The 23,990-nt window shown below is 40.3% G+C and overlaps 1 protein-coding gene across 1 annotated transcript in view; it reads right to left on the reverse strand.

The window, feature by feature from the left end:
* Window positions 1–23,990, reverse strand: part of LOC310721987 (craniofacial development protein 2-like) — a 112,829-nt gene that overhangs the window by 7,586 nt on the left and 81,253 nt on the right. The window lies entirely within an intron of this gene.

Below are 23,990 nucleotides of genomic sequence, written 5' to 3' on the forward strand. Positions count from 1 at the left end.
AACAATCTTAGATCTGAACTTTAATGATTCTCTGTATGACCTTACTTGCCTCTGATTTTCAAGCCATGATTCATGGCTTTTAAATCTTCAAAATATTTTCTCCCTTTTAGTTTTCAAATGAAGCCTTGACAGTGATACTTGAATGCTGTTTATTTCTTTCTATTACAAACACAATTACTTTATTTTTTTAGTTTAGTTTTTAGTTGCTATGACCGTAAGAAGATTTGCGTGCGTCTGTGCTTGCAAGTTTGGCCAGTCAGTGTCTAAGGTGAGTCAGCTGTGCTGGTGGTGGGAATCAAACATCCAGAATGAAGAATGTATGGGTGTCTTGAAGAAGGGAAGTTCAAACACTTGAAACACCTGATACCCATATAAAGTGTTTATATCTAATATTTTTTGGATATCTTGTCCTAAGAACTTTGGACAATACTGTACAGTTACAATCCACAAAATAAGGCCCCAACTTCCTTAACACACATAAAAAAAAGCTGTGTCATGGTTATTCATATCCTGTGGAGGGTTCTTATTTAGTAGAATTTAACATTACAAACAGGTTTCTTCAATTCAATAGCACTTATATTTTAATGACACTTGTAACTTTCTTATACATTTGAAAAGTTACCTAAGGCATATCTTGTTTTCGCCCAAGTAAATATAATTAAGTTGTGAAATGAGCTGTGTTCACTTGTTTCTTATGCACTGGGATGTTGACTGAGGGAATTATATACTATTAATGTCATCTTGATTACAACATCAGGTACAATTGCTTGTATTTAAAGTGATGTACAATTGACAATTGTTGTAATAAATGGCAGAATGGACCAAATGTTTCCTTACATTTGTCCTTATTTTCTCTCAATATTTATATCAAGATTGAACAGGGTCATCATGTAACAGGGTCACTTGTGTATTTTGCATATAACCTTAGACTAAAGAACGGAATTAAAATTATATTGCATAAGACTGTGTTCATTATGTACACAATATTACTATACACAATAATATGGCAGTGGAAAACAGAAAAAAAAAACACTGAGGCTGGAAAAAGTAGGAATTTTTAGATTCATCAATTAAAACAAACTACTGAACCATATAAGATGATGGATAATACTTTCTTGTTTCTGCTTAGTAAGCAAACTGACTATTTAAAATCTTCACTAGGTTATGTATGTAACCCTAGTTCACTTTCAGGAGCTGCGTCGAAAACGCTTTGGGAACGCTTTGGGAAATCATGTGTAAAATCCGGCCAATAGGCAGTTGTGACGTCATTGGCGGGCGACGTTGTATAATCCAGGAAGCTACAAAATGGGTGAGCGATGGTAGCGACATTAGCTTCTGAAAAAGGAGAAGGTAAGCGCTGCAGGGCATATGGCCTGTTGACGCAGCTCTCGTTCCCGCAGGGAACTAGGGTTACATACGTAACCTAGTAGCGTTTCCTTTCAGGAACTCGAGCTGCTTTGAAAACAATTGTGTTCCAGTGGCAAGAACATGGCCATCTTCTCCAGGCAGTTCACTCATGACCGCTCCCCACCCCATGAGGGATGCATCCGTTGTTAGCGTTACGTGACAACAAGGAGCTCCCATACTTCTAAGGCTTGAAGGGCTTGCCGCAAGACCTGATAGTAGGCCTAGTGGGATCACATTGGACGCTGCCGCCATGAGACCGAGCAGCCTCTGGAACTGCTTTACAGTAAGTGACTTGCCTGCCTTTACTCTCTTGACTGCCATGAGGATGACTTCGATCCGGGAAGGAGACAATTGTGCCCGCAACATGGTTGAGTCCCACACTACGTCCAAGAAGGTGGTTCTCTGTACTGGAGAAAGCACACTCTTCTTTGCATTTACTTTTAACCCCAATTCCTTCATATAGGCGAGAATGACATCTCGATGCCGGTTCGCCTGAAGCTCTGATCGAGCTAATCTCAACCAATCGTCTATATAATTTAGAATGCGGATTCCCTTAAGCCATAGCGGGGTTAGTGCCGCATTTATGCACTTGGTGAAGGTGCAGGGTGAGAGTGCTAGGCTGAACAGGAGGACCCGATATTGGCAAGATTTGCCCCCGATAGCAAACCTCAGGAACCTCCTGTGAGTGGGAAGGATGGCTATGTGGAAATAGTGACAAACCAGTCCTCAGACTTGATCTGAGACATAATCTCCCTGAGAGTGTGCATTCTGAACCTGAGCCTCACAAGTGAGCGGTTCAAGAAGCGCAGATCTAGGATCGGCCGCATTCCACCATTTTTCTTCAGGAAGAACAAAGTACTGTCTGTAGTAGCCTGACTCTCTGACCAAGGGAGGAACCACCTAGATGGTCCCTTTCCTTAGAAGGGTGCACACCATGGTGGGACACAACCTGTTGAACCGGGGAGGAGAGGACCCGAACTGAATCGAGTAGCCCCTCTCTACTGTGTGCAGGGCCCACCGAGATACATCTGGCAGGCTTCCCAAACTGCCAGAAAGTCTGACTGATTGGCTGGCTGGCTGGTTTCTGACCCTCCAAGAGTGGCTGAAGCAATGCCCTGCAGCCATTGGGGCCTTCTGAGAGGCGGCGGGTCTTCTCCATCTGCAGCGATCTTTCCGGCGGAAATGGAGGAAAACACCCGCAGGAGGAAGGCTGCACTCTGAGGCACATCTTGTGGGAGAGTTAACAGCTTGGCTTCCCCTTCTGCCCAGAAGTCTGATCGGGGAATCTTGAGGCTGGCTTCTGACCGTCACAAAACAGCTGGGGCGATCCCCTGCAGCCCAGCCCATTGGTGATGGAAGGAGTCACCCGGTGGAGGAAAACTGTGGTCTGAGGCACATCTTGTGGGAGAGATAACAGTCTGGCCTCCTGGTGGTGTCGAGGAGGTACGGGCACCCTGTATTTAGGTGTAAACTGGCCACCCCGAAATAGGGCACTCTGATTGTCAGGGCCGCTGCACCACTGCCCGTTTGTTCAAGGAGAGGACCACCCTCAGGTTGGCCGACCCCTTCTATCTGTGCTTAGAGTTTTGCCTAGGGCCCTTGGGCCCTCCCGGCGGGGTCCGGGTGGCAATGCTCTGCTTTTGGGCTTCGCGTTGCCCCGGCCTTGCCGGGCTGGGACTGCGCCCGCCAAGCAGCTCCATGAGAGCGGCAGGAAAGTACCACGCCATGGACTCCTGAACCTGTCGACGATCGCCCTTACCTACAGCGTCGCCTGAACAGGCCAGGAGGGGACACTGGGGCATATAGAAGGAAAGCCCTGTCCCTGTCGGGAATCTCTGCCTTACAGGGTGAGCCACAGAAGCCTCTCTGTGGCTACTAGAGCTGACATGGGCTGACCTACAGCCCGTGCCGTACCTTGGTGGCCCTGAGGGTTAGGTCACAGCCCGACTTAACTCCTAAATCGTCAGCCCCAAAGCTGAATCCCTTGCTTATAGCAGGTCAGCCTGGTATGGCTGCAACACACTACTAGAGCCGAAGTGACTTTTGTGGCCAATACCTGAGCATTCAGCGATGCAGCCCTTGTGGAGAGATAGCCAGCTTGCTGGGAACGTGTTGCTTCTCCTTCTCATCAGGCCAAGCCATCTCTAGCTTAGCGACGGCCCGCATCACTACCTCCAGGACAGGCTGTGAGGAGTCTGTGTGCTTGCTAGCACCTGAAAATTCTACCTTCTCGGAGGAAGAAATACAAAGCTCCGCGTTACACGCGCCGCAGTCCTATAAACTTTCCCTTTCACTTTTTCAGATACCCTTCTATCACAAATCACTCCCGCCGCTCTTTTCCACCCACTCCACCCTGCCTGCACTCTTTTCTTCACTTCTCTAACATTACTTCATTACTTTGCATTTACATTCTCCACCTCTTCTCCCTGCACCACTCCACTGCCCTCTCTCTCATTCACACACATGTACACTGTCTTACTCTGAATGACTTTTATTCCCCTTCTCTCCAGCGCATATCTCCACCTCTCCAGGCTCCTCTCAACCTGGTCCCTACTCTCAGCACAAATAACAATATTATCCGCAAACATCATGGTCCATGAGACTCCTGTCTGTCCTCGTCCGTCAACCTGTCCATCACCCCTGCAAACAGAAAAGGGCTCATAGCCAATCCTGGATGCAATCCAACCTCCACCTTAAACCAGTCTGTCGTTCCTAATGCAAACTTCACTGCTGTCACACTGTCCTCATACATGTCCTGCACTACCATTACATAGTTTTCTGACACACCTGACTTTCTCATTCATCAGCTGCTCATAATACTTCCTCCATCTTCTCAACACACTCTCCTTACTAGTCAACACATTTCCATCTCCATCCTTTAATGCTCTAACTTGCAGCACATCCTTCCCAGCTCGGTCCCTCTGCCTGGCAAATCAGTACAAATCCTTTTCTCCTTCCTTCCAACTTCTCATACAGCTCATCATATGCTTTTTCCTTGGCTTTTGAAACATCCCTCTTTACCTGCTGCCGCATTTCCTTGTACTCCTGCCCACTTTTCTCATCACTCTGTCGATCCCAATTCTGTTTTGCAAACCTCTTTCTCCTTATGCTCTTCTGCACTTCCTCATTTCACCACTTTGTCTTTCTTTCTTTTTCTAGATGTCACACCAAGTACCTTTCTAGCTGTCTTCCTTATCACTTCTGCTGTAGTTGCCCAATCATCCAGCACCTCTTCACCACCACCGATTCCCTGTCTGACCTCTTCCCTGAATCTTATACTACACTCTTCCTCCTTCTGTTTAAACCATCTTATTCTTCTTTCAGGCCTCACTCTCCTCCTCTTCTTCACCTCCAAACCCATCCTACAGACCACCATCCGATGCTGTCTAGCTACACTGTCCCCTGCAAACACCTTACAGTCTAAAATCTCTTTCATCTCCTGCATAGAACATAGTCCACCTGTGTGCACCACTGCCATTTCCATCCTTTTTGCAAAATCCACCATCATCTGCCCTTTTACATTGATCTCCTTATGGCCATACCTACTCATCACCTCCTCATCACCTCTGTTCACTTCACCTACATGTCCATTAAAGTCTGCCCCAATCACCATTTGTTCATTCCTAAGTACACCTTCTACCACTCCATCTAACTTACTCCAGGATTTTTCCTTCTCCTTCATTTCACAACCCACATGTGGAGCATAAGAACTCCACTGATGATATTTATCATCACCCATTCAACTTCCAGCTTCACGTTCATCACCCTATCAGAAACTCTCTTCACCTCCACTACACTCTTACTGTACTCTTCTTTGAGACTCACCCCTACACCATTTCTTTTTCCATCTACACTATGATAGAAGTTTCCACTTGGTCTCCTGAACACACAACATATCTACCTTTCTCCTCTCCATCAGATCACCTCCCTCTCTCCCTTCACCAGTCATAGTACCAACATTTAATGTACCAACCCTAACCTCCACTTTCCTCCACTTCTCAATTTTCTGCTGTCTCTGTAGACGTCTTCTTCCTCTCCTTCTCCTCCTTTGGTCAACAGTAGCCCAATTTCCACCGGTACCCTTTTGTATAACGATACCTCAGGCGGTCACGGGGCCTCCACCAATCTGGTATGAAATTCTGATTCCTGATCCGCATATTTGATTTGGCACATGTTTTACACTGGATGCCCTTCCTATTGCAACCCTCCCCATTTTTTTCGGGCTTGGGACCGGCACTAAGAGTGCACTGGCTTGTGCAACCCTAATGGCTGGGTTAAACATGATAAAAGAACATAAGGTCTTAAATAAAAAAGCATCCAATGGCTAGGTGACTGTAAGGTCGATGCCATCTCTACATTTAATTTCCCAGAGCACACCACAGCCTGCAAACATAGCTGTCCAGGACTACCCTTTCCAGATTTGTCAAACTTTGGATTGCTTCCACCTGTTCTAAAAAATACCCCCCCACACACACACACACACAGCAAAAAGAACTCTCAAAAAACAAAGTGAGAAGTAATGCCCAGTTGTTCAAACTCTAAACTTACCAAACCTTTTGATCTCTGTTTGCTAATCTATTTTTCCTAACACAATTGTTTCTTGGCTTCTGCATTCAGGTTTTTTTTTTGCTAAATTGTGCTTTTTGCTGATCACATGACTCTTTACCTCGCTTTCTGGAACTGTCTGCTGATTATTTATTAAACTACTGATGCTGCTTTTGCATGTGTCTCATCCTTACCAGTGATAAGATTGCTGGAAGGAAGACCTGTAAAATCTGCTCTGAAAAAAAAAACCCATAAAAAATATTACAGCTAAAGAAAAGGAAAAGGGAAATGGCAGCATAGAAAAAAAGGTATGGAAGAGAAAGCAGATTAAAGACTGGCAGATTTAAAAAAAATAAAAAGATTTTTTATGAAAGATTGTGGAAAAGGAGTACGGTGAAGGGCACGCTCAGAAGTGAACTAAAAATAGTTTAAATATTTTATTAATATCAAGTACACACAAATGTTTAATTTTTAACCCCATTGTGATAATTAATGGTTTTAATTAATAAAGACAGCAAACCAACCCAGACACTGTAAAGATGGAAAAAAAAGTTCTTCAATTAAGTCTGAATGGAGGATATATACTTTCTGTGATTGTTGTATGAAAGCTGAACAACCTGTGGGTCAGGAAAAAGCCTTTGTTTTCTGAATGGACATAAAATATTTCATAACCCCCACTGATCAAATTAAAGGGGTACTGGGTGTAGAATCTCTTGTAGGGTCCTGCTGTATGTACAGCAGGACCCTACAAGGGATTCCATACACAGTATCTGCTTCTGAGACAGAATGTTAAAGCACCTTGAATGAGTTGCATATTATAACAAAATGTAGAATAAAAATGTATGGCTTTTACAGATTAAACTTTATTTTAATATCTATCTATTTTTAGAATTTAGACCAGAAGTGGGTCTTATATGTATCAAGTGTCATACAAATAAGTAAATCATTTTTACACAAGAAATTTGTTATTTATGAAATAAATCCCTTTTAATAAAATATACTTTAAATGCTATGTAACACATGAGAGCCAGAACTAATTTGACAGACAAAAGGGTTCTGTACTTAGAATGAATAGAGAATGAATACTAGGGAGAATAGGGAGTATACATCTGGGGAGCTATATACTCCAGCTTGCGTGCAATCATCCACTATGTTCCTAAATTCATCAGAACGCATTCCTCCACTAGCATTAAATTATCCTTATGTTTCTTCCAAAAACACAATTCATTCCATGTTCCATTAATAACATTCCAGTCTTTAATTTCACAATTTCACATTTTACAATAATTAGTATATTTTCTTATAATTCAAAGTAATGTCTAATACTCTACAATAGAAAAAAACTCGGGTCACTAAGACAAATAAATTTATAATAAAGTGTCATGAGAATAATGAAAGTAATGAAAGAATAAGCTCTTTCAATTGCCTGTTGTATTCAGTTCTTATTTATCACCAAGAAGTGTGACTACCTCTACAGAACAATTGAAAATTAGCAGTTCTAAATCACATTATCCATGACTTAAAAGAAGCAGTTGTAAGAACTTTTTTAATAATTGTTATAAAAAAATTTTTTTATAATTGTTTAACTATTTATTTGTATGGTACAGCTGCAAATAAGTATTTGAACACCTGAGAAAGTCAATGTTAATATTTGGTACAGTAGCCTTTGTTTGCAATTACAGAGGTCAAACATTTCCTGTAGTTTTTCACCAGGTTTGCACACACTGCAGGAGTGATTTTGGCCAACTCCTCCACACAGATCTTCTCTAGATCAGTCAGGTTATTGGCCTGTCGCTGAGAAACACGGAGTTTGAGCTCCCTCCAAAGATTCTCTATTGGGTTCAGGTGGAGGTGGAAGTGGAGGTGGACATTTTAAAGGGCAGACTAACAGGTCTTTGAGGGTCAGAATTCTAGCTGATAGACAGGTGTTCAAATACTTATTTGCAGCTGTATCATACAAATAAATAGTTTAAAAATCATATATTGTAATTTGTGGATTTTTTTTTATATTATGTCTCTCACAGTGGACATGCACCAACGATGACTATTTCGGATTCCTCCATGATTTCACTGCATGTCGTACCCTGTATGTATGTGTATGTGATGAATAAAATTTGATTTGATTTGATTTGATAGGTCTGGAGACTGGCTAGGCCATGCCAGAACCTTGATATGCTTCTTACAGAGCCACTCCTTGGTTATCCTGGCTGTGTGCTTTGGGTCATTGTCATGTTGAAAGACCCAGCTCCGACCCATCTTCAATGCTCTAATTGAGGGAAGGAGGTTGTTCCCCAAAATCTCGCAATACATGGCCCCGGTCATCCTCTCCTTAATACAGTGCAGTCGCCCTGTCCCATGTGCAGAAAAACACCCCCAAAGCATGATGCTACCACCCCCATGCTTCACAGTAGGGATGGTGTTCTTGGGATGGTACTCATCATTCTTCTTCCTCCAAACACGTTTAGTGGAATTATGACCCAAAAGTTCTATTTTGGTCTCATCTGACCACATGACTTTCTCCCATGACTCCTTTGGATCATCCAAATGGTCATTGGCGAACTTAAGATGTGCCTGGACATGTGCTGGTTTAAGCAGGGGAACCTTCCGTGCCATGCATGATTTCAAACCATGAAGTCTTAGTGTATTACCAACAGTAACCTTGGAAACGGTGGTCCCAGCTCTTTTCAGGTCATTGACCAGCTCCTCCCGTGTAGTTCTGGGCTGATTTTTCACCTTCCTTAGGATCATTAAGACCCCACAAGGTGAGATCTTGCATGGAGCCCCAGTCCGAGAGAGATTGACAGTCATGTTTAGCTTCTTCCATTTTCTAATGATTGCTCCAACAGTGGACCTTTTTTCACCAAGCTGCTTGGCAATTTCCCCATAGTGCTTTCCAGCCTTGTGAAGGTGTACAATTTTGTCTCTAGTGTCTTTGGACAGCTCTTTGGTCTTGGCCATGTAAGTAGTTGGATTCTTACTGATTGTATGGGGTGGACAGGTGTCTTTATGCAGCTAACGACCTCAAACAAGTGCATCTAATTTAGGATAATAAATGTAGTGGAGGTGGACATTTTAAAGGCAGACTAACAGGTCTTTGAGGGTCAGAATTCTAGCTGATAGACAGGTGTTCAAATACTTATTTGCAGCTGTATCATACAAATAAATAGTTAAAAAATCATATATTGTCATTTCTGGATTTTTTTTTTAGATTATGTCTCTCACAGTGGACATGCACCTACGATGACTATTTCAGATCCCTCCATGATTTCTAAGTGGGAGAACTTGCACAATAGCAGAGTGTTCAAATACTTATTTTCCTCACTGTATATCCCTTTTAATGCAACAGTAAATAAAGGCTTAGTTTTAACTTTAAATAATAACATTCAGTAAAACATTACATTTGGTAATAAATAATTAGACATGTAGTGAAGGTCTATTTTGTAAGGAATGTCTATATCTAAAACATGAAAAAATGCCTGCCGACTCACTATAATTTATACTTCAATTCAATTCAATTAAATTCATTTTTATTTGTATAGCGCTTTTAACAATGAACATTGTCTCAAAGCAGCTTTACACAGATAATGTGGTGATTAAACGTAAATATGTTCTTTGTAAGTATGTTTGTCCCTGATGAGCAACTGTGGCAAGGAAAAACTCCCCGAGATGGCATAAGGAAGAAACCTTGAGAGGAACCAGACTCAAGAGGGAACCCATCCTCATCTGGGTTGCACCAAATGTCCATTTGAAGCAGATATACAATGTTGCGGGGTACAGTGATGATGATCAGAAGCAAACTGTATTCCTGAGTCAGCGTAGCAGACTGTTGACATTAACTACAGTCCAATCCATCCTCAAAGCACCCGTTCTACTCCGGAATTACATGGAACCACCCAAGGTGTTGATGAGAGACCGTCCCAAGCTGCACAGAAGTGTGAAGATCCACGGAGGGGAGAGGGGCAGGAACAGGGGTCACTGGAGCCTCAGGAGCATGTTTAACTCGACCGAGAGAGAGAGAGAGAGAGCGAAGAGGGGGACAGGAAGAGAAGGATATGGATTATTAAGTGTCCCTATTGGTGTATGAAAGTTAATGTCACTGTGCAGTTTGGACTCCGGCAAGACTCGCTATGGCAGCATAACTAAAAGGGAGAACCAGAAGGTAACACAGACATGAGGGATCTCTGGGATAAGAGACGACCCACCACACCACCGTCAACAGTGGAGTATTGGTATAAAGTAAAAATACACATAACACACAATCCCATTACAGTTATAACAGGTTTATTTCTCAACCCTTAAATTTTCAGATTTAAAACATTTGCATCTGTTAAAACAGTCAGGAATGTGGCCTGTAACAAAAGTAAAAATAAAAAATTCGTTTCAAAGAAGTGCCATAATCACTTAGCAGACAATAGCAACTGGCACTGCTCTCATACACATAAGCAATGTAGTGCCAAACCATTTATAGCCATAACCATCACTCAGTTAATCAAATGCAATTTTCGTGATGCTTTTAACCGAAGCCATTTGTCACCTTTCACCTGCAGTTGCAAAGTGCTGTGTGTGCAGCAGGATTGCAGGAACAATTGCAAGAATAATTACACAGGTTATGTGTATTCCGGGAGCCAGGGCGCCGGACATAGCAGGTCGGGCTTAGATTCTTAGGAAAGCACAGGTTCTCTAAGATAGTGTTTCACACAGGAGCTAATGATATACACCTTCGACAGTCAGAGGTTACTAAGAGTAATATTATAGAGGTGTGTAAATTAGCGAAGGCAATGTCCGATGCAGTAACATGCTCTGGCCCCATCCCAATGCGACGTGGCGATGTAGCCTACAGCAGGTTATGGTCGCTGAACTGCTGGATGTCCGAGTGGTGCTCCAAAAACAATGTGGGCTTCATTAATAATTGGAGCATTTTTGAAGGCAAGGCTGGCCTGTTAGGGCAGGACGGTATCCATCCCACTCGGGAAGGTGCTGCTCTCATTTCTGGTAATATAGGTCATAGTCTCAAAACAGTGCTAGTTAACAAGTGACTGTCTAGAGCCAAGGCCAGGGAGCAGACAGACAGGCTAAACCGACCGTCTGCTAGCTGCACAGAGTCGTCACTCAGAATACATCATATTGAGACGGTGTCTGTCCCCCGAGCAAAACCAAAATATAGGAATTATCAGAAAGTCTGTTTTAGTAACCTGATTAACATTAAATTAAATCGGACTGAACGCTCAGCCAGTCTGATCTAAAAATAGGATTGTTGAATATTAGATCTCACACGTCAAAAGCGCTGACTATAAACGAAATTATTACCGACCAGGAGTTGTTTGAATGTGTCAAACCAGAATGTGTTCGACAGAAACATGGATTAAACCGAATGAATATGTGGCATTAAATGAAGCGAGTCCTCCTGGGTATAGTTACATACACCAACCCCGTCTGAATGGCAGAGGAGGTGGTGTTGCAACTATTTATAATAATAATCCAAACGTCACACAAAAGACTAAACACCAATGTAAAACATTTAAAGTTCTTTACACCAGCATAAAATATTCAGTGTCTGAAAGCAGTTCCAGTCAGTCAATTCCACTAATTATTATTTATAGACCCCCAGGGCCCTACTCTGATTTTCTCATAGAATTTGCAGATTTCATCACAAATTTAGCTACTTCTTTAGACAAAGCATTAATTATTGGTGACTTTAATATTCATTTTGATAATCAGGAAGACTCCTTAAAAGCAGCAGTTGTGTCCATTCTAGATTCAGTTGGAATTAATCAGAATGTTATGGGACCCACTCATAGTGGTGGACACACTCTCGGTTTTTTGTTAACATTTGGATTAAAAATAATCAGTCATTGCATTCCTACCTCACCACGTTACCATGTTAAGCGTACAGCGACTGGGCCACTGAATACATAGAATAAACTTTACGTTATACTCTAGATGATGTAGCTCCCCTTAAGACCAAAATGATCAGGGAGAAAAAATTTGCACAGTGGTATAATGATCATACACGCACCTTAAAACAGACCACTCGAAAATTTGAACGTAAATGGCGTCAAACAAATTTAACAGTATTTCAAATCGCATGGAAGGAGAGCCTCCTAAATTATAGAAAATCTCTTAGTGCTGCTAGATCATCATATTTCTCCACCCTCATAGAAAATAACAAGCATAATCCTAGATTTTTATTCAGCACGGTAGCAAAATTAACAGGGAATAAAAGCACTGCACTAACAAACACACCATCATTAGGTAGTAATGATTTCATGAACTTTTTAATGATAAAATTGAAAACACCAGGCAAGAAATCCAGACGGTTAATATAAAAACAAATTATTTTACAAGTAACCCTGTAGCCAGCAGCGTAATTATAGCAGACAATCAACTACAAAGCTTCACTCCTATTCATGAGAATAACTTAATTTCAATAATCTCCTCATCAAAATCTTTAACCTGCATTCTCGATCCCTTGCCTACAAGTTTCTTTAAACAGATAACTCCAGAGGTAATTGAACCTTTTTTAAAAATAATAAACTCTTCCATTAGCACTGGTTTTGTACCAAAATCCTTCAAACTGGCAGTTATCCACCCCCTTATTTAGAAACCTGACCTTGACCCATGTCAGCTGTCCAACTACAGACCAATATCAAATCTTCCCTTTATATCCAAAATTTTAGAAAAGGTTGTAGCACAGCAGTTATGCTCACACCTACTTATGAATACATTTTTTAAAATATATCAGTCAGGATTTCGGCTTCATCATAGCACAGAGACGGTGCTAGTTAAGGTGGTAAATGACCTGTTATTGGCCTCTGATCAGGGTTTTGTCTCCTTACTTGTTTTGCTCGACCTTAGTGCAGCTTTTGACACCATTGATCACACTATACTACTTGCTAGACTTGAGAACGTTGTTGGAATAAAGGGAACAGCTCTCTCTTGGCTCAGGTCTTAGTTGACTGATCGCTATCAGTTTGTTGATGTAAATGGTGAGTTCTCCACACTCTCTGAGGTAAAGTTTGGTGTTCCTCAAGGATCTCTTTATATATCCTGCCACTTGGTGAAATTTTTCATTAACATGGGATTCGCTTCCATTGCTATGCTGATGATACACAGCTGTATATTTCAGCAAAGCCAGATGAGAGAGATCAGCTTATAAATGTTGAGAAGTGTGTAAAGGACATTAAACAGTGGATGCCTGATAACTTTCTTCTGCTCAACTCAGATAAGACGGAAGTACTTTTACTAGGACCACATGCAGCTAGAAGTAAACTCCAAATACGTAGCATCTCTGGATGGTGTTTCTGTTTCAGCATGTACGGCTGTCAAAGACCTTGGTGTGATTATTGACCCCTAGTCTTTCCTTTGAGGTTCACGTGAATAATATCACCAGGATCGCCTTCTTTCACCTTAGAAATATTGATATATGATGTCGTTACAGGATGCAGAAAAACTAGTTCATGCTTTTGTTACTTGATTACTAGATTACTGTAACGCTACTGTCTGGGAGTGCAAATAAGTGCATAAATAAGCTTCAGTTAGTTCAGAATGCAGCAGCAACAGTCCTCACTAGATCTAGGAAATATGACCACATTACCCCTGTTTAAATCAGTCTACACTGGTGCAGTGTAGGTCTGTTGGTTCCTCAAATAATGAAGACTACAGCAGGTGGCAAATCTTTCTCTTATAAAGCCCCACAGTTATGGAACAGCCTTCCAACCAGTGTTCGGGACTCAGACACAGTCTCAGTGTTCAAGTTGAGGTTGAAAACGTATTTATTTAGTCAAGCCTTTGATCAGTAGATTTTTTTTCTTAGGTAAAGGCTCAGATCTGGAGGGATCATGGATATAGAGTGTTTGGTAAACTGGGATATTTGTATGCTGTCGTCCCCTCACATTCACACGTTCACTCAGGTTTGTTGACGGTGGTGTGGTGGATCGTCTCTTATCCCAGAGATCCCTCATGTCTGTATTACCTTCTGGTTCTTCCTTTTAGTTATGCTGCCATAGCGAGTCTTGCCGGAGTCCAAACTGCACAGTGACATTAACTTTCATACAACAATAAGGACACTTAATAATCCATATCCTTCTCTTCCTGTCACCCTCTTCTCTCTCTCTTTCTCTCTCTCTCGGTCGAGTTAAACATGCTCCTGAGGCTCCAGTGACCACTGTTCCTGCCCCTCTCCCCTCCGTGGATCTTCCCACTTCGTCCAGGCCTGCCTCTGGATAGTGTTCTCTTCGACTGGAGGCCACTCTGTGCAGCTTGGGACGGTTTCTCATCAGCGCCTTGGGTGGTTCCATGAAATTCCGGCGTAAGAAAGGGCGCTTTGAGGATGGATTGGACTGTAGTTAATGTCAACAGTCTCATACACTGACTCAAGAATACAGTTCGCTTCTGATCATCATCACTGTACCCCGCAACATTGTATATCTGCTACAAATGGACATTCGGTGCAACCCAGATGAGGATGGGTTCCCTCTTGAGTCTGGTTCCTTCTTTTAAAGTTTTTTCCCTTATGCCATCTTGTGGAGTTTTTCCTTGCCACAGTTGCTCATCAGGGACAAACTTAATTACCAAGAACATATTTAATCACCACACTGCTTTGAGACAATGTTCATTGTTAAAAGCGCTATACAAATAAAAATGAATTTAATTGAATTTAATTGAATACCAACTGGAAATTCTTGCAGAAAATAAGATGTTCTCCTGCTAGCTGTTGACAGGGATCCTCCTGTATTGGTGAACTTAAGCAAGACATTACTTTGTGTAACTACATTTACAATATCATACACTATGGTATTATCCACATCACCACAACGCTGACTGATAATCTTCTGGACTGCACTTTGTATTAGCGGCCTTGAAAGTAAATGGATCTGGTTGAACTGCTGTATAACTTCTTGGGCAGCAAATTCAGATATGTGCAGGACTGTCTGCATTTTTTAAAACAGAGCAGGGAGGTTATGTTCCATCTGAGTTTTCAAGTCCTGTGTGTCTCCCATAGACTCCTCATACTCACACTCAAAGTCATCGTGTGAAGAAACATTCTCTTCTTCGGTCACCTCATCAGGTTGTTAAATGTTGTGTACTATTCCTGGGTTAAAATGTGGTGTAGTACTCATACCATGAATCCTACTTTTGTGTGCATTAAATGTTGAATATACATTGCTCTGAAAATCACAGCCTTCATATGGACACACAACTTTTTGCTTAAGTTTGAAATGACTTCACAAGTGTGTGAAAAACTCTCCGTCAAGTGCTGGGCTCTATGTATTCATAGCTGTGGATTTACTTCCTTACTTTACTTGTTTCAAGCGTTTCGGGATGAGTTAACATTAACCTTCGCTCTGTGGATCTCTCTCAGTTTACATCATACAAAAAGTAATATTTTTCATCACCATTTTCCTTTTTCATTTTTGTGAGGTTTCAGACCTATCTAAGCCCGGTCTTGTCTTAGATCACACAATATTATTGTTGGTGCATTCAATCAAACTGGGCTGTAAATGGATGGTGTGATATAATAAAATGAATTTGTCATCATTATTTTCCATAATGTTGTAATGGGTAGTTTCATTGCCATAAAGTTAGAGTACATTGTTCAATGTATTGTTCCTCCACATGAGTGCACAGGCATCAGTTCAAGGCTGGAGCCACCTGGACAATATGTACTTCTCTATCTGGGTCTCCATGTTTTATTAATTTTACCCTTCACTAGTCAGTACTCATCTATTATTGATGACATAATGTTCGCTGATCCAGTAGACGTGGCACGAGACCAGTAGTCCTTTGTTGTGCCCTTGTAATGTATATTAAATTAAGATAATCATATTTGTACGTATTATATGAAGTATATGTAAAAATGGTCAGTTCTTGTTATGAAAAACAAGTTTGTCGCTTATTGCCATAGGTTAACCGTTTATCATTCTAATGTGATATTTGATTGACTCTTTGTTGATACACAAAGAAAAGAGAAAAGGCCATGACTGAGATCTAGATTATAACGACGATGATAATGCTAGCAAACCCATGGCAAACCTAATCATACAGCACACAGCAGTAGTGTTTTGAGCACAATGACTGCAGTTGTACTTCACCATAATTAAGATCAATAATACATACATAATAAGATCAATGTAATTTGCTCTGGCTAAGGATGTCTATCAAATGCTTAATTGTAGATGTGTTGGAGAATTATTTGTTTAATAACTTATCTTTACATGAAGAGATCCTCGAATTGTGAATATGTCGGCATGGCGCGAGACGTCCAATGACTTCTACAGCACATGTACAGATCTGGTTGCTTTTAGGGTTCAATAGAAAATACTCGCTCTTAGCACGTGACAGTTAACTTCACAATCATCACTTATCTGTCTTTACAAACAATACATTACATTGATGTAAACCTCACACTGTCATCTCATATGCATTACATCAACGTAATTAACAAAAGCTACCATACTGCAACCCTGTGCCTTGGACTTTTTTGGAAATTATTATCATTTGTTCTGCCCTACTTTTACATACACTGCACAAACTGTATAGTTGATGTCTTTATCTATATATATTTACTTTATTTTATTTTTCAATGACTATTTTAATTTTTTATAGTACCAGCACACTATGACACATTACTTGTACGTATATGCAACCCATGATGCTTGCCAATAATGATTATTTTGATTCTATACACTTTTATTGATTATTTATATGATTTTAAAAAGAAAAATCTTTCACAAATATGATCTGAAACTTCAGAAGTGAGCTGTTAAAGCATACGTATCTTATCCTAGCGCACATCCTAGAATTGTATAAAATCAAATGCATTTTATTTAAATGATAGGTTGATGCAGCAAACATGTAAAAATGATCACTCTAGGCTTTGTAAATGACCAGATGTGGTAAACATTAAAAGACAGTTTTGATGAATTTGTTAACATGCAGCATGGTTCTGTTTAAATTCAATACAAATATAAAGAAACTGTCCAGGCAGAAAGATAATTAGCATTTCCATGTAGATCTGAAGGACATAAACGAATGTGACTTCACTGTGACAATCATGATCATGTGTATTATTTTCCCTTATAGTTCATACCTCTTCCTCACCTCACACAGCTGTATGGCTTCAGAAACTATTTAACACGCCCACATAGGAGTGAAATCTGTCATTATAGGGTATGGTTTAATTGCAAGTTGACCTCCTCTTCATCTTCCTCTGTTCTTGCTTTACAATGCTTTGACCTGATAAGAATAATGTGCTGAACCAACTCCTAACGAGCATGAACTAACTGGTCTATGTAACAAGATTTCAGCTTAGTTGTTTTGCTAAAAACGCACACACATATACAATGAGGAAAATAAGTATTTGAACACCCTGCTATTTTGCAAGTTCTCCCACTTAGAAATCATGGAGGGGTCTGAAATTGTCATCGTAGGTGCATGTCCACTGTGAGAGACATAATCTAAAAAAAAGAAAAATCCAGAAATCACAATGTATGATTTTTTAACTATTTATTTGTATGATACAGCTGCAAATAAGTATTTGAACACCTGAGAAAGTCAATGTTAATATTTGGTACAGTAGCATTTGTTTGCAATTTATTGAGATGCATATATATATATATATATGTATCTCAATAAATTAGAATATCATTCAAAAGTTTCACAGTAAATGAACACTTTTTAGAAGGCCAACACTTCACTAAAAAATTATTTTTTTTTATTGGTCTTATGAAGTATTGTAAAAAAATTTTAAATATTGAAAAATTTGTATCAGTATGTGTGTGATGAATCTATATAATATATTAGTTGTATATTTGTATTGAATAAACTAAAATTACTAATTATAACTTTATTTAAAACAAAACAAATAGCTAACAAGTTTATTCTGTAACACTTTGTGGATAATGTTCAAAGATCTATTCTCCTACACAAGCCCTGACATTTATTTATTTTATCCTTTATCCTACCAAGTGTCATAGTAAATCATGGATACTATGAATGGACTGACTACTACAAAATATTTTCAAATGCTTATTTTAGGAAGTAGAATAACCCTTTGTTTGTCACATTTAAAAAAACTAAACAAAAAAAATAAAATAACAAATACAGCAAATTAATTTTTTTTTTATATCCCAGCTTGTTAGGAAGCTGGGGTCAGAACCATGATATTACCACCCATGGAGAAGAAAGGGTTAAAATCATAGCTCATCGGTCCAACAGGGAAAGCTTGGCAGTGCGGGGTCTCAATCCTCCGAAATATTGAATTCAAAATGAAAATAGGAATCAGCTAACTTAATATGTAATAACATACGGTTGTGTTATAGACAAATTGTGAAATGGAATTGTTATTAGAGCACATGTGTTTACTCTCTCACTCACTCCTTTTTAGCACAGTCAGGGTTGCAGTGCAGTAAAAAATATTCTGGAAACACTGGATGCAATGTATGTGTATACAGTGGATGGGATGCAAAATGCACATCACAGGGCACCATCCACACACACACACACACACACACACACACACACACACACACACACACACACACACACACACACACACACACACACACACACACTGATTCACACCTATGTGTATAATGAGCTATTAGCTAATCTGTATGTTTATGGAGGGGAAACTGGAAACTGGTGAACACCACATGGACATATGAGAAATAAGTCCTTTGCTCAAGATTGAACCATGCAGCCTAAAGCTTTAAGGACGTAATGCTACATGCTGTTCCACCTCAATGGATTAAAAGGAATTTCATAAGAAATTTGAAACTACTTAAAATATTTTCTTAAGAGTATATATTACTGATGGAATCTCGTTGTTAATACGAGCGTAGGGACATCCTATTTTAGTCTAACATTTGTCCCAAAGCACATTTGCAACCCTATTCCTTCTTTTTCCAGATGTTTCTTTTGCAAATATCCTCATTGACTTTATGAATACTATGTGTTCCATGTTTATTTGCAAGACACTGTATGTTAAGTATTATTCTTTATTCATTGTGGGAATTTCTTCCATTGCATAGCATCCTATAGCAGTTTAAATAAATAAAAAACTGCAAACATACTGATAGAATTGCATGAGAAGAAATAATTTATTTCTGCTCTATTGTTTAACTTTTCCATAAGCAGTGAGACTTTTGTGGCTTTGGTGATTATTTATATATTCGTTTGCCTTGTTTGCCTTTTTCTATTTTGTTAACTTTTACCCAGGACACACAGTGTGCTAATGTTTAAAACTTTCTGATGGCAAAATATTTATACAGTATGTCTACATCTCATAAGAAGAGTAAGAAACAGGGACTGCTGACTGAAACAACACAATGAGGTTAAGTTAGTGATATGAAAAACATTAGACAATTAGAGAGAGAGAGAGAGAGAGAGAGAGAGAGAGAGAGAGAGAGAGAGAGAGAGAGAGAAGAGACAGAGAGAGAGAGAAAGAGAGAGAGAGAGAGAGAGAAAGACAGAGAAAGAGAGAGAGAGAGAGAGAGAGAGAGAGAGAGAGAGAGAGAGAGAGAGAGTTTTTACTTTTACAATCCTTTATACCAATACTTTTACTTTATTTGACATAAGTCATGTTATATTCTGGATAGTATTAGGTTCACTCGATAAGTCAAATAAAAAGATAATAGATAAATATACCTATAAATAACATTAAATAGACATAAATAAAACAAGACAATGACAGTTAAGAGATGGGGGTAGGTGTGACTATTTAGCCTAGCTCTGTTGAAAAGTATTTCTCTGTAACTGAACACAGCGTTTCAACACCACACAGTGTTTGAACATCTTTAGATCCCCTTACTCTTGTAAAAGTTAAAATCAACAACAATCCTGTACTGAAGAGTAAAAGTCACATTAAAGAAACTAAAAATTATTTTAAAGCACAACCAGTGACTGTAACCTGTTGCAGTGAGTAAAAGCATGATAAACAGTCTCTCTCTGTGAACAGATCATCAGTATTAAAAAATGCTAATAAAAGAGTTCACAGAGATAATGCAGTGTAAAATCCTCCACTGGAGGTTGACAGCTTTTTTGGTTAATGGTGTCCTCCACTCTGGTTTAATATCATTGTTAAAACCAAGAACATTTCTGCACTGGGTGTACACTCTCCCACTCAGTTTTTACTTATTTAAAACCTTAACACAGGCCCTGTAGAGCAGCTTCCCCGACACTGTCCCAAGTTAATCTTCCCTCCACCCCTGCACTCCAGGAGGGGCCGCCACACCCATACAGTTCAAGAGCAATGTCCAGCCGGGGAAAGGGCTCCTCCTTTGTAGAGCCAATATTGCCGATTTTGTAGTCCTTCAGCTGAACACGCTTCTCTGCTGTTAGTGTACACTTCCAGCGATGTAGGAGCTGGTTAGCAATGCACAGGGACTGGAGGCCTATACGTGCTGCCAGGTCCTTCCCTTGTGACACCAGCTCACAGAGTGTGACGATCTTTCAGGAAATCAAGCTCTTGACAGTGTGGGGGTGGTCGCACTGGAGATATCCAGATGACTCCCATAGACCAGGGGCTCCTTCAGCAGCTAGTGTAGTGTGCCACAGTTTTAATCTCTTTTGTCTTTTTTTTTTTTACTCCATATTTTAAAAAGTCCAATGTAAAAGACTAGTATTGGTGTTGTCTTTGCACTGTCTGTCTTGCACTGTTTGCACCAGGTTACACACGATGCCCTTTATGTGGCGAGGAAACTTACTAGTCCTTAGCTTTGTGTTTTCTGTTATGTAGCTTTATGTTGTCTTTGTAGCACTAGGGTTCTGGAGGATCGTTGTTTCATTTCACTGTCTACTGCATCAGCTATATATGGTTGAAATGACAATAAAAGCTTCTTGACTTGACTTGACTTCTTGACTTGGTAATCCAGAGATATCCAATTTGTGTGTGTCCATTAAAAACAAAGTTCTGTCCAGCCCCAGTCCTCCCACCATGTGCAAAAGTTTACTGGCTGCTGTTTCCATACCATGTTCCTGGGCCCAGTTAGAAGACTCTGAATGAAGAGGCGAAAGGCTGCAGTGCGGCTGGCCAGCCGAACCAGTCCCTGCCCCCATCCTTCTTGAGCAGATGGCGGACACTCTGTGAATCCAGTGCAGGACCATCCCAGAAAAAGTCCACAAGCAGGGCCTGGATGTTTGCTAGCAGGTTTGGCGGGGGATCCACGCATGCCAGCTTGTGCCAGAGAGACGACACTGCCAGGTTGTTTATCACCAGGACAGGAAGCAGCTGAACCAAGTTTGCTTTGCCACTTTCCAAGTTTGCTTTGTAGAAATCAAGAGTTACAGTTTGATTTATATAAAGTTTGTAATCAAACAAACCAGTGTAAATGTATTCATTGCTAATGATTCAAAGCACTTTTGTACGTCGCTCTGCACAAGGGCATCTGCTAAATGTAAATGTAAATGTAGGACATCTTTGGAACCAGCCACTTTTACCTGCTCAGTCTGCCCTTAATCTGCTCTACAGTGCCTTCCCAGGTTTTACTTAAAAACTCGTTACTTCCCAGGTAGACACACTACTATTTAAAACCACCACTTTTCCATACCAAACCTCCTGGGAGTGTAGGCGCCCCACCTCCCCACTCCCCAAATAAAACTGCTTTACCCAGATAACTTTCGTTGATGATAAAATCTAAAAGTCTTTTAAAACATCAATTAAAATATTTACATTAGAATGGGACCCCACTATTACAGCCAAGTCATCTGCATATGCTGACAGGTAAAGAAAAAGCATTGGCGTGTGGATTATTAAAACCAGATAGATGATTTCTTAGGTTGATTGAAACCACCATTAACCTTCAGTATAGTCTCAATCTCACTGTACACAACCTTGATCATGGCTATGACCTGGTCTTGGTAAATCAGACCAGTCTTTAAGCCCAATAGCCTGGAGACGTCCAAAATGTCACAAATTAGGTACACGTTATCAAATATCGACCTGCCAGGCACACAGTATGTCTGGTCATGGTGAATGATCTGCTTCCTCACCTTCGTCAGTCTCAAGTTTAATGCTTTTGAAAGCAGCTTGCAGTTACTGCACAGTGGTGACACTGGGCACTAGTTCTTCAGGTGGGTCAGGTCTCACTTCTTTGGCAGCAGGGTCAGGATGGCTCTCCACATGGGAGCTGACCACAGCTTACACTGTCCTGTAGGACCTCCAACATGTCCTGCCCTTTTGTTGCCATTCTCTGCCCATTCTCCATGGCCTGGAGAGCCTCTTAAAGCTCTCTTGCTGCAGCAGCTGTGGGGCTTTCAGCAGCAGGCAGAGCTGTAGCAGCAAGGGTAACGACTCTAGCAGGTTCAGCTGCTTCCTGGTCCGGTTGCTTGTAAACACTGGGGTCACCTCGTCTTTCAGGACAGGCATGGACAAAACGTCCTATCTGACCACATTTAATACAGTTAATTATAGCTTTCTGGGAAACAAATATGTACAAAGATCGAAACCATCAATCCTGAACCTAAAAACCATGTTTAATTCATTTAGACCTTCATTAAGGACTATAAAAAACTCCTGAACGACACCAAGTGCTTGACCAGTGGTGACTTAAAGCTCTTTAATAATTGCCTCATCACTAAAAAGTGAGGGACATTGGACATGAATGGAGAAACCAGTATACATTCAGTATTAACAAGTCCTTTTTGGATCAATTTGGTCACTTTATCAAGACACAATTGCACTGTTCATCCGGAGGGCAGAGACAATGTTCTCATGCCCCACCACATTTCCAACCGCTAACACACATTTAAGTGAGGTCAAGTTTATTTCTATATCGCTTTTCACAACGGAAGCTTTACGGAATATAAGAGATAAGGTGTGCATTTATCCCTGATGAGCAGGCCATGGCAAGCCATGGAAACATTCCTCTACACTCAGGAGAGTCAGTGCCCATGCTAGTACATACACATACACTAGATTATATGTAGATATTAAAAAATAAATAAAAATTGCGAAAAATTTACAACAAGCCAACCACTCTCACGCCCTACACGCCAAGCTTAGCCTCCCCCCTCCGCATGTGCAGAAAGCGAGAGAGAAAGAGAGAGAGAGAGAGAGAGAGAGAGAGAGAGAGATTATTGCATTGCAGTGAAATGTAGACCTAAACCCATGCTCATTTAACATTATTAACTTCTTATCAATAATTATTTACAATGTGTAGTTAATAGTTGAATATAAAAAGAAACGACTGGATATAGGCTGCTGTGGTTAAAGTGAAGGAGCTTAGTTACAGCTGTTAAACATGTATCAAGTGCCCTGTGTCATGGGTGACATTCAAAACTAAACAACCTCCCATATAAGACCAGTGTAACAGTCATTTGTCTAGAAAACAGTGTTTGAAGAGTTGAAGAGGGAGAAGTGTATACAGAGTGAACCCAAGGCAATCTTTTCATCCAAATTCATCAGTAATTGAACAGCTGAAAACATGTCATTAAGATAAAATGTTGCTTGCAATTCTGTATGCAAAACTCCAATCAGCTTACTCAGAAGGAAGAATGAATGGATGCCAGATAACAGAAAAAGTAGATGGATAAATGGATGAGGGCATAGTGTGACTCTATATGAATAGACAATATATAATAGATATACTTAATAGATATACAGTGAGGAAAATAAGTATTTGAAACCCCTGCTATTTTGCAAGTTCTCCCACTTAGAAATCATGGAGGGGTCTGAAATTGTCATCGTAGGTGCATGTCCACTGTGAGAGACATAATCTAAAAAAAAAATCCAGAAATCACAATATATGATTTTTAAACTATTTATTTGTATGATACAGCTGCAAATAAGTATTTGAACACCTGTCTATCAGCTAGAATTCTGACCCTCAAAGACCTGTTTGTCTGCCTTTAAAATGTCCACCTCCACTACATTTATTATCCTAAATTAGATGCACCTGTTTGAGGTCATTAGCTGCATAAAGACACCTGTCCACCCCATACAATCAGTAAGAATCCAACTACTAACATGGCCAAGACCAAAGAGCTGTCCAAAGACACTAGAGACAAAATTGTACACCTCCACAAGGCTAGAAAGGGCT

This window comes from Silurus aristotelis (genome assembly GCF_946808225.1).
Source record: "Silurus aristotelis genome assembly, chromosome: 28".
NCBI classification, from domain to species: domain Eukaryota; kingdom Metazoa; phylum Chordata; class Actinopteri; order Siluriformes; family Siluridae; genus Silurus; species Silurus aristotelis.